The 17,788-nt window shown below is 40.4% G+C and overlaps 1 protein-coding gene and 1 pseudogene across 1 annotated transcript in view; both read left to right on the plus strand.

Annotated features, from left to right (window-relative positions):
- Window positions 1-17,788, plus strand: part of lancl1 (LanC antibiotic synthetase component C-like 1 (bacterial)) — a 54,316-nt gene that overhangs the window by 5,910 nt on the left and 30,618 nt on the right. The gene's annotated exons all lie outside the window — the stretch shown is intronic.
- Window positions 16,967-17,085, plus strand: LOC121892934 (annotated as a pseudogene).

Genomic DNA, 17,788 nt, shown 5'->3' on the forward strand with positions numbered 1-17,788 from the left:
ACAAACAGGTAATTTGTGCTGGAGGCCTTACAAATGACAGACTGAATCAAAATTAAAATCGCCAGCAGTCTCTGCAATTATTACAAATCACTGGATGGCCACAGCTTATATTGATCCTGCACAAAAAGAAGCGTAGTGGGAGTGACAGCTGTAATTCGTGCTAAAAGTTTTTTTTTCCCTGCTCCTTTCTTGTTCTTGTGAAACTCCAAAAAGCAGAGGAGGTCTTAACCATTGTCTTAAGTACCCTGACAGGATCTTTCTCTGTGGTTTTTCCTTCCCAGATGACTTTGAGCAAAGAGAAATGGAGAGCGCAGACTGTTTTTTCCTCTCCAGTTGAGATTGAGCAAAGGGAAATGGAGAGCGCAGAGTGGTTTTTCCTCTCCAGTTGAGTTTGAGCAAAGGGAAATGGAGAGCGCAGAGGCACAACAGATGGCATCTCACACCCTCACTGTCCTCTGAGCCCACTCAGTGACCAGTGCCATGCTGCCACTCTGGGCACAGACACTGTGAGGCAGAATTCATTAGCAGGATCAGGCTGGCAATAAGGAGGTCTGAAACACAGGGATTCGCTGGTCAGACTCAGGTCCAACATTTCCCGTGTCATTCCCTTTTTCAAGGAGTTCAGTTTGTCAAACGAGTTGTTACTGCAAGTGCAAACCCCCCCCCCCACACAAGTGAACGATTATCACTTAGCCTCACGGTGAAGATCCCCAAAAACGAGTCATTGATTCGGGAAATGAAAGTACCTTGAGCAAAACCAACTGTGTGTAAACACTCTTTGTCGCTACACACCAAACAAATCCATACAGAAGACACATGACACAGTCCTTCACGAGGGATTTTCAAACACCTCACTCTGTCACAGCATCTGGATTGTTGTGGCGATAAATGGATTGAAGCAACCAATTCACAGTAGAATAACCTTTGCCAGCATGCACTAACCTCATTGCTGGCCACATCTCAGCCTCTTATGTCTGGCTTTTTTATACAAATCGCATTACAGTCCATTGGCCTTTTGGAGCAATCTCCCATTCAAGACTTTGAATTGGAATGAAACAGAAACAGACACTTCTGCGAGAGCGCAGCTGCATCATCAGTAGTAAGGTTTTTGTGTTTTGAATACATCCTCATAATTAAACCACATAGCTCGATTGTACCGTGCTCTCCAGAACGACCCATGGGAACATTTTCTTTCCAAAACCATTACATTACTGTTAAAAAATAATGATGTTTTATGGTGTGACAACGCTGTGGTTGAGGTCTGGTCAGGTTTAGGCACAAAAACCACTTGGTTAGGGTTAGGGAAAGATCATGGTTTGGGTTAAAATGATCACATGAAATGTGGTGTGGGTCAAAGTTACTACTCCTTAGAATGAGGCAACCTTCATCGTCATGGCAACAGTAAACACCACGACATTGGCAGCTATGGTTTTTAAAAAACTGTCCCAACTTGTGGTTGGAGACTGGAAGCGAACAGTGGCCTCTTGCAGCTAAGTCCATTTTTGGCCATCTATCTATCTAACCATCCACCCAAACCACCACCTCCTAATATGGACATTTGTCACCTTATATAGACGTCACCTGAACTATCAATTCTCGGGGTCAGAATTACTACGGCCACTAGATGGCATCTGTCACTCAAACGCACAATAGGTCGTTTTTGGTGACTGACTTTTTGGTCTATACTGTTGTTGTTGTTGTTGTTGTTGTTTTTCTGGGCTGGCTGTGAAATGACCTCTCAGTAGCTCTATGAGAGACCGTTGATAACAGAAAATCTGCAGGTCAATGAATATGTAGTTCTTGTAGAAAATCAGAGACGCCGTTTGAACAAATTCCAGGACTCTGTTTTCTACACTGTGGCTTCATTTTTTAAACTAAAATAACAGCGAGGATACTCAACTGTAATATTTTGTCTTATGTTCTGTTTCCACACTTTTACATGAAAGACGTGATGATTCCATTTGCTGTCTGGCAAGAATCAAAGATAGTTTTCTCCTACACATCTGGTCTCGTCTGCCGTCTCCATGTTTATCATCTTAAATTGGCACGAGATGAGCACAGTTGGTCGGTTCTATTTCAGTCCATTCAGTCTGCCTGTTTATCCGTGTGTCTAGACCAACTTTGTCCCTGGAAAGGAGGAGAAGCTGCAGCTATGTTCCTTATTACATATTCCCCCTGAAGAACTCCACACTATGTTCACTCAAACTCTGGCTCCTGAGACAGACTGACTGACTCTCACTCTCTTACAAACAACATGATTCCTGGATTTCCAAACCTGAGCAGAATAGCAAGAAGGGAGGAGATGCACATGATAGAATATGGTAGTGTAAGTTGGCCACTTTATTTGAACTGATTTTAGCTGCAACTGCGAAATAAGAGACCTTGAGAGTCCCTTGTATTCCTGTAACTACTGCAAAATGTTATCAGAAAATGTCCAAAAATCTGGAAAGTTGAGTTTTCGACTAGCTGAGCAAATAAATCTAGCATACACACAATAAATCTATCAAATGTAACAGGTAGTTACAGCCTCACCTTACATAATCCCATTGGTTCAGGCTAAATTAGTCAAATACGTCGTGCCAAAATATAAAAATAAAATATAGAATATTTTCTTGAATTATACAATGTTTCATTCCTAGTAAGCCTCAGAGTAAATAATGATTTCCCTACACTCTTCTGTTTGACTCACAGTTAAATCTGTCCTGTCTGAATTTAATGCAACATGCATTATCAATTTGTGTGAACAGAGGGGTGATTTGATAGTTCAGGTCCAACAGCACCACCCTCTGACCGTCCTGAAACACTGCGAGTGGTCTCCAGTCTCCGTGTATGACTCATAATCCAAATTATGCATCCAGGAGATGTGTCATTTTAGCTATTTGGGGGGGAAAGCAGCAGTAATATTAGTGATAATACAAAATGTTAAGCATGTGGAGGCTTGGCATGCCCATCAATCAGATCCAAACTCAAAAAATAGTACCTCAAATATTTAGGATGACTGTTTACTGAAGAGGTCTTGAGGATAAAGATGGAATAAGCAAGAAGATATGAAATTAATTTGTTTTTCCAGGTGCTGGAAGACATATAAACATGGTCCAAGGAGGCAGCATCACTGTCTTTTTTCCATCCTTCACCCCGTCTTGACACTTCCACAGAATTGTCGAAGAATCTTGACACTTGTCTGACTCGTCCACTCCCCGATCAGCCTGGTAGCTTCAACAAACTCCACCAACTCGTCTCCTGAGAGTCCGCGTGAGAGTCCTGGGACAGGCTGAAAATCCCCAGCACATCATGTCAGAGTTCCTCTGTGGTCTCCTCCCATATACACTGCAGACAAAGACACACACACACACACACACACACACACACACATACACATGGACACACATATACACACTCCTGTCTGTCACTGCTCACCGCCGGGGTTGCCACAGACATGCACTGACATCACAATTAAACCGAGAACGCCCCAGCACTGCACGGTCATCCATCACATGCACCAAACGCACACACACATACGTACACACACAGAGCAGTGGCAGGGGTGTCTTCCTGCATGCTAAGAGGTAGCTATGCATCTCATGCTGGCAGCTCCGCCAAGCATCTTGATTGGGGTGTGAAAATAAATTCTCAACACCAATTGGGCAGCAACTTACATTATGCTGCTCTGAAATAAAAGAACGATATGCTTCTCTCTCCTTGTATCTCTTTGTCATTTGGTGCAGTTTTGATGACACATATAAAGTTATGTTATCGTTATCCTTTGCTTTCCTGCTAATACCCCCCTAGTGAGTATTCAGTCATGCCATAGAGATGCAGATAATTCCCTGAGAATCAAGGAAGATGCCCTCTCAGGGGCCCCTGGCACTCAGCAGGCAGGCGGCCCCGTGCTTCTGATCTCATCAAGCGAGCACATCCGCCTCCATTAGTCTCTGGCATTGTGCTCGAAATTGCTCTGACTTGTCGGGTGATTACCTCAAATGAACAATTAGGCGGCTGGCTGTCACAATAACTTGCTCCCTGTCTGTGAATTGGCTCGCCAGTTTTAACGGCTGCTGCTGCCATCAAGGTGCTCCAAATAAATGATCCATTCTGGAGGGGAAATGTCAGCTCATAGCCCTCGTAATGAATTGGTGCGCAACATCTAGTTGCATATACTGTAATGGGATGATGAAAGAGATAATGCCATTATTGAACAATGAATAAGTTGGCAGAGGAAGTTTCTTGATTGAGCTGTGAGAAGATTAGTGTATGTTAAATGCATTTCTGTGTTTTTGGGGGCATTTTGATATTTGGTGTACAGCACTTAAAATATCAGCAAACATGCCATATTTTAACAGAATAGTGTAAGAAAGATGATATTGATTCTGGCTCTGTTTCAAGTTTGTTCTCTGATTCTGTAATCGCAGCTTTTACCGCTTTAATAGCCCAAGAAATGAATCAAAGGTTTCACATCAAAACTAGATATACTTGGATCTGTAAGTAAAATGGATTCATATTATTGATCAGTGCTGGTTGATGGGTGGGTGTTTTCTTGTAGGTTGACAATCTGACTTTATTCTGAACACAGAAAGAAGGGGTTAATAACTAGGAAAAATGTATATACTGTTTTTGTACCAATTTGTGAGAAACAGCACGTGTAGTTCACATTTCTTTCCTCTTTGTTGCTCTCTGTTACTTTGATATGTTGTGACTTTAACAAAGTATAATTGCTTTGTACACAGTATTCATATGAGTATCTTCCTAGGTGCTGAGAAATCACAGGAAGATAAATCAAAAGTGAGTCATTGCACACCTAGAGGTTCATATCAGTATGCTGCAGGGGTTCATGTGTATTAAATAACATGTGCAACTGTCCGAATGACATGTTTCACCTTGCTTCAAGGTAAACATGATGTAGCCTGTGGCGAAATGTATTCGGACAGTCGCATTTATTATTAATATAGTAAACATGAACTACTGCAGATATATTTCTGAGCATCGTGTAGTGCACTTTTTATGCCACTTTTTTCTTAAAAACTATATGGCCTCAAAAGTTTCTTACTTATTGTTTCTTCTTTAATGACATCAGAGATCATGGTTCGATCAAACTTACATGTGTTGTTTGTTTGTACTCTTCCCTCTTACCTCCTCTTCATCATAAGTGCAGCACAGCACTTCTATATCTGTCACTACATTGCCCAATGCCTTCTTCCCTAATCTCCCAACCTCAGAATTGGGAGCAAATGTGCTCTGCTCCGATTGGTCTCAGCCACGGTGGGCAAGTCATCAGAAGCAGTAGCCATTGGTTCCGGACATACCTTTATGAAGCATAGATGTCAACTTGAATGTAATCTATGTGTGTGTGGTTTATGAGTGTGTCTGTGTACCTCTCACAAGCCAACTTGAGGAGAGCACCCGCAAGGAAATCGTGCATCAGTTCTGACCAGATTACCGATCAGAGCGTGACCAATGTCAGAAAGCGCAGAGCGGAGTAATGCGGCCTAATGGCGAGACAAGCCAGGGACTCTTTAATGGTAATGAATACAAAATGTGAGCCCAAGGCGGGATGAGAGGGAGGGTGGAGAGGGGGGAGACGTCGTGACCAGACTGGTGAGGAGGGAGAGAGAGCCACAGTGTGTGGGAAAAAGAGAGGAAGGTGTAATGTTTACTGTGTTTACAAAACAATACAGACGTCTTACTCAGTAAACCCCCACATTGTTGAAGCGCATACTGTTTGTTCTTGCTGGTATATTGTATCAGTTGTTTGAGCTGGAACATGACTGAAAAATATAACATCTGCCAAAAACACAAAATAAGTTCATTCTTGGCCTTGGAAACAAAAGTTTACAAAAAGATTGACTGTTCATTGAAATGTATGTGTTCAAATTTTCATTTTTGCTGAGCACTTAAAGGATTTATCATTCACATTTGGCTCAAAAGTTAAGTTTCAAGGTTGATTTTTGACCCAGGAAATGAGATTTGAGCATCAACATTTCCATGACAACTGGAAAAATTTAAAGATATTTCAGAACTGCACAGTAGTGGTTACCTTGTGAGGCAGCCAGATTCACAAGATCATTAGATCACACATAATCTATTCACTGGTGGTTCAGACCAGTCAGCATCCTATGAGGATTCTCGCATGATCTTGTGATCTCTCGAATCCAGCTGTTCCCAAGGTAAGACAGTGATAGACAGTTAGACAGATGGTTCATCCAATCACCTGCCAAGTATTTTTTTGAAAGTGCCTGCCCTTTTCCAAAAAGTTTCCAAGGACGACTTCTCAGATGGTTTTGTGTAACAAACCATCTGGCGCGTCAGATTAAAGAAATGGACCTTTAGGTGACATTGATTTGTAAGTATGAAAACAACAAGAGGAACAGTGACCATCACATATACAATACTATAATATATGGCTTTGAAACCGAGGTAGTTGCTGTTTGGTTTCAAACAGAACTCTATGCTTTGGAAAATGGTGTACCTACGATTTTTCACAGCTTTCGTAGCAGGAAAAACACAGGTGTAACTAATTTTGTCAACGATGGCTCAGTTTCATAAATTAAGCCATCACAGTGAGCCAGAACGCACAATGCTTATGCCCTGGAATTGTCTTACCAAAATGAAATACAGTCATTATTAATGTTATTAATTATCATGACGAATTGTCTGCCATGAAAAAAGATCTAAAATCTCTCAAGTTCCTCATGCTAGAACTGTGTCTGCAAAAACAGTCATCAAGTTGAATCAATACCAAACTTGGTCCACCTCAGTACAATGTGAATGTCAAAAGTTTTGTCAGTTTTCTCATTTAAACTGCTTTACAAGTAGTAGTAGTAAACAGTGAAGAACTGAGGGAGGAGGAGATTGCTGCCGAGCCTGTCTTGTAGTGTTTCTCATTTACTGAACCTGTCTGTTGTGTGCACAGCCTTTCTCTTCCCATGTGATGATTCTCAGCCTGTGTGTGACAATGGCTTCCTTCAGTGGCAGCGCCAATAAAAAAGGGAATTAAACATGATCAGAGTGGCTCTTCACCTTCCTCATATCCTCCTGTGGGAGCCTGCCGAGACACCAGTTCTCTCTCTACAACTGACTTTCACTGACTTTCTCTGTCTCTATCTTCTTCTCTTTTCACTTATCTTTGGGGTATTCGGGGGGTCTGGACCATTTGTTGTTGGAATTTCTATTAGGGAGCTTGATTGTGGCTATCACAGTGAGGCTGGTGGCCATGCAGGGAAGTCAGTGAAAAAAATAATGGAGGAAAGCAAAAAATAGAGTAAAAAAATTGTATCTTCCATATTGAAGGTTGGCATTACAGTACCTGGACAAAATGAAAAGAATAACATAGCTTGTATAAATTGCCGTGTAGGCTAGAGTCTTGCATTATGCAATACATACACTCACCAGCCACTTCATTAGGAACACTTGTGCAATCTAATGCAATCCAATACAACAGCTCTGCCATAAATTCTACATTTACGAAGCTTATACATGTTAATTTTTTGTTGACATTGTCAGAATGGTGATAATTCTATAAGATGATTGTACTGCAAGATCAGATATTTTGATGGAAAGAAAAAAACAATTAGGTATGTTGTCTCTAAACATTTTTTCAACTTGCCAAATATGTTAATTAACAATATTTTTTCATTATGTTGAGAGAAAATGTAATTCAGCCAGCATTATGTTTCTAGAATAACACATTAGGAGACAGGGTTGATTATAGGAAATGTAGCGTGTAATGTAGAGTCCCCCAACTTAACAAAAGTACAATACCAAATTGTTGGAGTGCCCCTTTAAATGTTTACTTAATATCTTTTTTTCCTTTTCCTGACATTAATGGGCTCCCATACAAGCCAGTAGTGCTGCATTATTCCATTAAGTTAATCAAACATCTCATCTGTAGGCGTTGGAATTCATCCAAGAATCAAAAATCATTTTCATGGAAATTAATTTAGCTACTCTCTATAACCATTAATAAAATGGCATTATTAATGGTGATTTAACTTGTATCCACCTACTGAAAAAAACTTTTACATCACCTCCTCTAGTCATATTACTCAGTCAACAAAAGATGTCTGTAAAAACGGTAAGGATTTTTGCAGATTTCCAGCATACAGATGTATTTTTAAACCATTTATTTACCAAATATTCTTTCTTAAACATCTCTTGAGCTTTTCAAAGTATATTTACATAGCCTCATTCAGGTGTATTCTGTCATGTTTATATTTATGACTTTCATATCCTGTTACTGTTGCTGCATTGATGCTATTTCACACAGATTTCTTCTCTTTTTCTTTCTTTCTTTTTTTAGTTCTTATCATCTTCTTAAATCTTTGTAAAAGGTTGATTCTGGGTTAGGAGTTAGTGAATGCAGCAGGGATATCATGTGGAAAAAAGGCAGACTATAGCTAGACTTAAAACATACAGATCTCTTAAAGTCTCTCTTTGCCTTAGGAAATCCATTATTTGGTTGATTACCTTCTGCTCATGAACCAAGCTACCACAGTGAGAGCACAACTGACGACAGTCAAAACGGACTCGCATTAAAATGCAGCTCAAAGTCTGTGCAGTCTATTGGATCCAATCAGAAGGTGAAATCTCTCAGCCAAATTGATCTGTTTCAACACACATCCCTATACACTCTGCAATAGATTGGTAGACTGTGGAGGGGAAAGGCATTAGCAGATATTCCCTTTTGTCAGCAGAATGATGAGTGAGTGGAAACTGTTCACACTGACTCTGTTTAAGTCTGCTGTTTGATGCTTGAGTCTTACTGTTAAAATCACACAAAATTCAAGACCAGATCAGGTCCAGAAGGTACAACACAGACAGAAGAGCATACTGTGTATGCTATTGATAGATGTTTAGTTAATATTATTCAAACATAGTTGCTCAGTAAGGCTCGCCACTTTTGTCTTACTGAAACCAAAGAGGAACTGAAATTAATCTTTTTATACAACTTTAAGGCAGTTTATGAAGTTGTTTTCAAGTGGACAGCATGATCCTTGTCATCTTTAAAAAGATCATTGTATAATTAAATAGCATTTGCAGAAAATGAGTTTGGATAGTAATTTAATTTTTAAATGTAATTTTATTTTTCTGAAAAGTATTCATGTAACAGAAGGATAAAAAATCAGTCTTTGTATACAACCAGTAACGAGGGGTCACGACTCAAAAAAAGTCTGGAACAATCAATAGTTCATATATGCATTGTGGTATTTGTTTTCTGAGGAAGCACTGTAATTAACTTTTTTTCACTGTGCTCATCTTCCCTGAACCTCTTTTGTCAACATATTCCTCAGTTAGTTAATTAGTTCCTACAGTTCCAGCCCTCAGCAAGTCTGATCTTTGAGCCTTTTTTTTTTTACAATGAATTGAATCCATTGAGACAGAAGAGACAGAATCAGCAGCTCTAGTATGAAGCAAAATGCATTCAGAAATGTAAGTGTATACTTATATACTATATACTTATATAGGTCTAATTTAAGCTTTGTATCGGTAGAGGAAAATATATCTTTCAGTCCAGAAATTGTTTAGTGAACATCTTCCAGCATGTTATTATTAAATCTATTCCATTTCTTTTTCAAAAGATGTCTTGCAACTGAAAGTCAGCGCCTTTCTTTGTTGTCATTTTTACCTTCTACTTATGCACATGCCCCATTAGCCAACATCTCGCTGGCTCTTTCTCCTCCATTTTAAAGGTGTAGTTTACTGCCAGCACGCTTGGCCGGGCCTGTGATTCACAGAAAATGATGAGGTAAAGGCTCAAACTGGGCCAAAAAATATATGGCTCTGAAAATGGATGTCCTACATTTGAGCCACTGGAGGGGGGTGCTTGATTTAACCAGCCAGGAACTTTAACTGCCTTAAATTGCTCATGCTCAGGACCAATGGTAGTCCTCATGTTATGTCAAGATTTTTTCTCCTTTTCCTGTAAAATCGTGTAAGCCACCAACCTTCACTTGAGAAACTCACCGAGCACCATCGACTTTTTCTGACCGGCTTCCATTTATTTATTTATTTTTGAAGCTGTCTTAATTTGGAGTCATTGCTTGTGAGCATGGCTAATAATGTCTTTTCCTTAACTGGGGAGGAGAGATAAGTAGAAGAGCATCTGAAATCAATGGAGGAGGATTAAGGAGGACCCTGGGGCTTCTACCTTCCCTATTCAGATTCCTACAATGAACACATGCTTCTCTTTAGCCCCCAGAGGACAGGAGGTAGGAAATACCTCTAGGCTACACCTCCTTGAAGAGAACACAATAGTAAAGTCACTGCGCATTACTTAACCACTGGCTGACCTCTTTACATCTTGATGGTTCACCAGTCTTGGCAAGATTTCCTCAAATCCAGCTTGGTTTTCACCTGCTTTTATGTTTATTGGATGTTTATGATTTAACGTTATTTGGATTTACAGTTAATATGAATAGGGGGATGCTGTGGTTTACATCTCAAGGGAACACAGGTGGGACCTTTTAAAGCTGACATTTCAGTTTCAATTAATATATGCGACGAATCATCGGAGGACTTTGAAACTGTGCCGTCTTGGAGATGCTGGGGAATTATGGAAATGCAACCTCAGCAAGGAATTGACTGCCCTCAGCAAGGAAATTACACTGCGACAAAATAATTAAAAGCCATGTCTAATTTAAATACATGCCTCTGCACTCTAAAATACCCCTCAGACCCCTCGGTGCGAGTCTGGAAAATGCCACTTCCACGGGTTTTGAAGTGAAATCACCCGCAGGCGTCTGCGCCTAAGCAACAATGATTGGACCTGCCTTTGAAAAGTGTAATAGAGAAGAAAATAAGACGTAACCCTTTCAGCAGAATCAAAACTATGCCTTGCTCTGCGTGTGTGTGTGTGTGTGCGTGTGGCAAAGAACAGCGTGGATCCACGCAGTGAGAGGGAGCAATAAGGTGAAATAGAGACGAGATGGAATAGAGTGGATGGAGAGAGAAAAAATGACTGTTGAAGATGGAATAAAAGGAGATGAAAATGGTGTGTGTGTGTGTGTGTGTGTGTCCATGTGTAAGCATATTTTTCACTGAAGCTCATGTGTGGGCATTCATAAGTCTTTTTCATGCTTGTGTGCGAACAAACGTGCACTTCCACACATGCATGCACACACATCTATACTGTATGTGGCCGGTATAGGTAACAGCCCTATTATGAAGCAGTGAAGCAGCTCAGCCACTATCCCAGGCCTTGCTGACAAAACTCTAATGTATAGGGCCTTGTGCTCTCAGTGCTGGGATTCAATTAGGCTGCCTAACAGTAGGGCCTGCCTGGAATGGGATAGAGGAGTTAGAGCCCTGTCATATGGGCCCAGTGGGGCGGCAAGCCTCCACTCTGTCTGCCTAATACTGGTGTCACAGCCACAGGGAGAAGCCCGCAGCCTGTGGGTCTGGCTGACTGAATTAACTCACTTTATTTTGTTTTTTCTTTTGTCCTTTTCTCTTCAGCTGCACTAGATAAGAGCTGTATTTAGGGACAGGCATTTTGTCAGCCAAAGGTTGCAGATTTATTTGCCCAAATTAAATTCTCGCATTTACTCTTCTTACCCCACAGGAAGAGAAACTTGAGAGCACTGTAAGAATTGTCTCCTAAGAGGCAGAGTGAGCACACTGTCTCTAGTTATTCTTGCAAAGTGTGATGTTGCTTTCTGCATCTTTAATAGTGTGGACAGTTTGGTATTGCCTCAATTTAAATAGAAAAACACAGCCCATCCTCACAAGAAAAACAATAGTATAGATCTAAAATTCAGGCCGTCAAAAACGACCTATAGTTACGTTAGCGCCATCTAGCAGCGAGTGATGAGAGAACGCAGTTCAGATGACATCAATATAAGAAGACTTGATAAGATGATTTTGCCTTATTAGGAGGAGGCAGTGTGGGTGGATGGCTAGATAGTTAGATGGCAAATGTATTTATATTATTTATTTTTATTTATATTATGGCAAATGGGGACTTTGCTGCAGGAGACCACTGTTCACTTCCAACCGCAAGTGTCATGTTTCCAACTGCAAGTCAGGACTTTTTTTTTTTTAAACATAATCTTGTGGTGTTTAGCGTTGCCATGACAACAAGGCAGTATAAACCACCAAGTGATCATTTTAAGTCAAACCGTGATTTGTGACAGTTTTGGAAAGTGGCATATTACGGTCCTATGGGTCGTTCTGGAGTGCATTTCTCCTGCCGCTAGATGGCGTAAACGTAACTATAGGTCGTTTTATGCTGGCTGAATTTTAGACTTAATTATGACACAATGTAACCTTGAGGTTTATTTCTGTTGTGGTCATAGTGGGGACAAAAAGATAAGGATGAGAAAGTGCAAAGTACAAATGAAGTCATTCAGTACTATAAATACTTTCTTGAATGACCACAAAACATTAACAGATTATCTGTGATGAATAAATAACTTCACTGGAAATAACATTAGCAAGGACCCCGCCACAACATAAATCTTTAAAAATGTCTCACAAATAAATAGACTCATTTTTAAGAAAGTCTAGGTAATTTTCTGAAACAGCTGGGCACTGAAGCTTTTAGCAAACATTATTCAAACAGGAGAGAATTGCGCACTCATTGGTACTATTTTCAGCTGCAGAATAATACACATGTAGTGTGCTAGTGAGTATTTACAGCACAGGACGATGTATGAGGGATTTATTTAAATTAAACTCCAATGGCTGTGTTCATCGTAATGAAGAAACATATCAATGATGTGTTTTTAATTTTACACAACCACAGAGCCCTCTGGCACAGAGGAATAAGCTGTATCAGGCTTTGGATACACACACACAACACTTGTTAATTTTGGCCCTTTTTATGGGATTTGTTAACAATAAGAACAAAATAGAATATCAACATCCTTTCATGATGTTGAGGAGGTACCTGAGGAGGCACTACACTGAATGAAAGAGGGGGAATGGATGTGTAGGGGGATGGATTGATGGTTAACTAGGTGTAAGTAGGGAACTGTAGAGCTTCTATGTTGTTATATTTGCAATACAATGTTATGAAATGAGAGTATACAGCCACTGAGACAGTGAGCACACTAATGTCATTGACAACAGACACAAAGATATTGCATGTCAAAGGCTTAACAGGTAAGTGCTGTGTAGGGCACTTTGAGCCTTGTCTCTGGTTCATACGCACATTTTCCATTTACCTCACTTGCCTTTCACTCCAAAAACTAGATTGTTATGTGTAATTAAAACCCTATTCATGCCCTAAAATATTCATCAGCTCAAAAAAGCAGAAAAGCAATGAAGTGAGTGAATTGTGGGCAAACACTCCCAGCCATCATTCTGCTATTAATAAGAGCAAGTTAATAATTTAAATACTTGTTTCTCACTTTTTGTGGAATGAAATGTAATGAGGCTTTAATTTTCACCCGCATATTTGATTATATCTCTAATATTTGACTGTATAAAGAGTAGGTTCATGCTTTGAATTGCCATAAAAAGGCTCCTGCTGAGGGCATTATTTGCAGTCAGTGCTTGAATTAGATAAAAAATGTTCTGCCTACAATTTGCCGTACTTCATGTGGAGCCCACTTTAGGCTCCAATTTGCCATTTTCTGAATTGTGCCTCCTTGTGCCCACTACAAACATCACGCACATCTCCTTTAACCTTTCTCTGATTGGTGCATCTGCTGAACACCATATCTCTATTTCAGTCTCTCTCTTTCCCATGTGAAGCCGTGTCTGCAAGCCAAACCAAACTACTTTCCCGACATGGAAGCCATATCGGAGTGTAATCAGGGACAGAGCTTCAGAAGCACACCCCCGCTTCAAAACACTCAACACGAGCACAAAAACGTAACCAGGTAGAGCTATTCTTCACGCTGTCCTCTCCACCTGACGCCGAGGCCGCAGCCAACGGGATGGTGTCCCCGCCGCCGGTGACTCAGCGTGGGATAATCAGTGTGGAGCCGCAGTTGGGATTACGGTGGGGCGGGCAGAGCGGGGTGGTAGGCTGAGGGCGAGCAAGGTGAGGGGGGTTGGGAGAGGAGGGGTTTCTCTCTCCATCAGCAGACCCAGCGTGAGATGTGATAATCACTGACCCACTGTGGGCCCGAAGCCTGCCCGCTAACCAGCCATTATTGAGTGCAATCATAGAGAGGGAGGCCCATCAGAAAGAAAGAACAAAAAGACACAGTAGTACCTTCCTGTCTTTCTGAAAGAAATTATTTTTGGGTGGAAGAAATAAATGAAAATTCACTGAGTGCGTAGTGAGTACTTGAAATCAGCATGTAAGTGAAAATATTTTTGGAGCAGAGGACAGAAAGTGAAAGTAATTTTACAATCAACACTGAAAAGAACACATTCTTTCAATATAATACGAATCTTACAAACCCTTTCAGTACGCTTTTATCTGATTTTTGGCTAATTTTGCTAATTTGGAATTTTGCCCAAATATGTCAAATATTATTTGTCTTCTAGGGATATGCATTTAGATCATTAACACAAGAGCTTTTTTTTTTTTTTTTTTTGCTTTTAATGCACCTAATTGCGTTGCTCTTCACAGATGAATGCACACAATGAGAGCGGTCTTGTTATGATAACTGCCAAACATACAATTACAAGTCCCATTAACATCCCTTTGAAAAGAATGTAGATACACAAAAGAGATGGACTGGATACATGAGACAAAATTACAGACAGCTGATACCCCTGTTCATTGATTGTCATGGAAACACAATGAAGTCTTTAGCGATTTTTACAGAAGTGATGAAGGAATGGTGTTTCTATCTCGGGGGGGGGGGGGGGGGGGGGGTGACCAGGGGTGGGGGTCATTTTAAATCACTTTAATTCAACAGAAGATGACAGCCATTGTCAATGTGCTTCGCATTGAGTTTCATCCCTAAAAGAAAAAGTAATTTCGTGCCCTGGCATGCTCAGGTAGACGAGTGGCTGATTTTCTTTTTTATTCACTGTATGTGTGGGAGGTGGGAGGTGGGTGGTGGTGGGCTATGTATGTGTGTGTGTGTGTAACTATAGGTATTCAGTGCCTGCATGGATACTTTCCCTCTTGTTTTCTTGTCTTTGCAGGTGCAACTGCACAAGAAAATATGAGGAACACATTTTAAGGGTGAACAAAATAACAAAAACACCATGTAATCTAGTTCTATTTTGTATAATATATCCTAATGCAACAATACTGCTATTGCCTAAATGTGAGGCAGTAATGTGATAACTTTATTCAGCAACAAGTAGGCCGTGTAATTTGGCCACCACTGTTCATCACACAAACTTAACAAAAACTGAGCCTCTTAAACACCCCAAAGATAAAAAAAAAAAAAGTTTCCACAGAGATTTCTGATATACTGTATGACCAAAAGTATTTGTCCACATACTTTTGTGAGCTTTTGATGAAGAGCTGTTTTTACTAGGCCCCGAAATCAACAACAATCAGCAACAGTTTGCAGAAGACTCTGCTGTTTCAACATGACAATTACCCAAACACACAAAGTGAAGTCCATAGAGAAATGGTTTTACAAAGTTGGTGAGGAAGATATTGACTTGTCGCGGGGTGCGGAGCTTGTTATAGGTGCATAAAAATGTTTTTTTCTTATGGACACACACTCACAATCTGGCAGTATTGAGATATGTCCTCACATACCAGGTAAGTCAATTATTTAATTTTCTTTCCATTGTTATGCCTGAGCTTTCTCCATGATATCATTGACTGTAGATGTAGGTAATTTTTGTATAAATGCCCTTCAAATTGGAATTACCAGTTTGAGTCCATGCAGATTTTTTGCTATTAAAACTTATGAGATAATTTCAGATGTGTGTCTAAAATGTGTGAATGCAGCATTTGTAGCCTCTTTGAGTCCAACAATTTCTGCTTTCAAAACATCTGTAAGGATGATAGTGTTGAGTTTGGGAAATATTGCATTGTTTAAATTGAATTGAGTATCGTCTGGGAGCAGGTCTGGTGGAAGGTGGTTCTGTGGTGCTGGACTTTATTGTTGAGCTCTAAAGCATAGTGGGTTTAAGTTAGTGAAGCCTCTCTGAGCCTCATATGAAAAAAGTTTTTGAAAGAAGAAAAAGTAAAGTCTTTTAAATTTGGGGGGGGAAATGTCCTAAAATGGCCTCGATTAAGTAACTGGGGTCCATGATAGCTACAATGACCATGATTAGGGTCAATCTAGCCTGGGCCAGTGCTCTCCAAAAGGAAATTAGACCTTGAGAAAGACCTGCAGATATTTGTTATTTTGACTTCTTTATTTGTCTTGCTGTGTGTTTGTGCTGGCAGCAACTTGTTCCAGATTACACCAGAGAAATCTTTAAAAATTTATGTTCCTCTTTGGCAACAATTTTGTCTTTTTTTGTCTTTCCTGGCAAATACTTTCCTTTTTATGCTCCGGTGCCGGCGACAGCATTATGTTTTCGGGTTTTCTGTCCATTCACCTGTACATTCGTATGTACGTCCATATGAATGTGATATCTCAGGAGCGCCTTGAGGAAATTTCTTCAAATTTGGCACAAATATCCACTTGGACTCAAGGATGAACTGATTAGAATAGAAAGATCAAGGTCGCTGTGACCTCACAAAACACGTGCTAATTATGACAAAGTTTCACATAAATGTCTTATAGGATAAAATGATGAAGTGATGACATTTTATATCCAAAAGGTCAAGGGTCAGCTTCACTGTGACATCATAATATTCCGCAAAAACACTGTTTTGGCCACTGTTCTGTTGTGACCATATTTCACATTTGGTCAGATACTGAATTGGTGACACTAATCTTGGTGCTCACCTTGAAACTGTGCTGATTGTTTAGATGTTCTGTGCTGCCAGGGTGACGATGTGTGTGAAGCATCCATGTTTTAGAATTTGTAGCTTCTTTGCAGCAACATCCATATATGAAGCACTGTCTGCTGTTAGGGCTACAACCTTGTGTTCTATCAGAATCAGCTTTATTGACCAAACATGTGAACACATACAAGGAAAATACACTTAATACCTTACAGCCATACAACCCTGAGCATGCAAGATCTCATCTGATCTCGAAAGCTAAGCAGGGTCGGGCCTGGTTAGTACTTGGATTGGAGATCGCCTGGGAATACCAAGTGCTGGAAGCTTAGATAGAGATCATATTTCTCCCATTTTAGCTTTGCTACATTGGCTTCCTGTAAAATCCAGAGTAGAATTTTTAAAATCCTTCTCCTCACCTACAAAGACCTTAATGGTCAGGGACCGTCATATCTTAAAGAGCTCATAGTACCCTATTACCCCACTGGAACACTGCGCTCCCAGAATGCAGACTTACCTGTGGTTCCTACAGTCTCCAAAAGAAGAATGAATGTGTCTCCTGTGGAACCATCTTCCAGATTCGGTCCGGGGGGCAGACACCCTCTTTACGTTTAAGAGTAGGCTTAAAACTTTCCTTTTTGATAAAGCTTATAGTTGGGGCCAGCCAGGCTCGCTTTGGACCAGCCCTTAGTTATGCTGGTATAGGCCTAGACTGCCGGACGAGTTCCCATGATGCACTGAGCTCCTCTCTCCTCCTCCTCCTCTCCATTAGTATGCATCCATGTACCATAAATGCATGTTTCTAACTTGGCTTCTTCTCTCTTGTCTTAGAGGAAACTCCAGGGTCCGAGGGATAATGGCATAGTGGAAGGTCTCCGGCTATTATTAATTATCATTGTTATTGTTAATAGTTGTTATTATGCTTCTCTGACACCCCCCTTTCCAACCAAGTAGAAATTGGTTTGATTTGATTGCTGAAAATGATTCCATGAAACCCCAGAAAGGAAAGTAAAAGCAATTAGAAAGAAGAGA

Source organism: Thunnus maccoyii, chromosome 24, assembly GCF_910596095.1.
Source record: "Thunnus maccoyii chromosome 24, fThuMac1.1, whole genome shotgun sequence".
Taxonomy (NCBI): Eukaryota; Metazoa; Chordata; class Actinopteri; order Scombriformes; family Scombridae; genus Thunnus; species Thunnus maccoyii.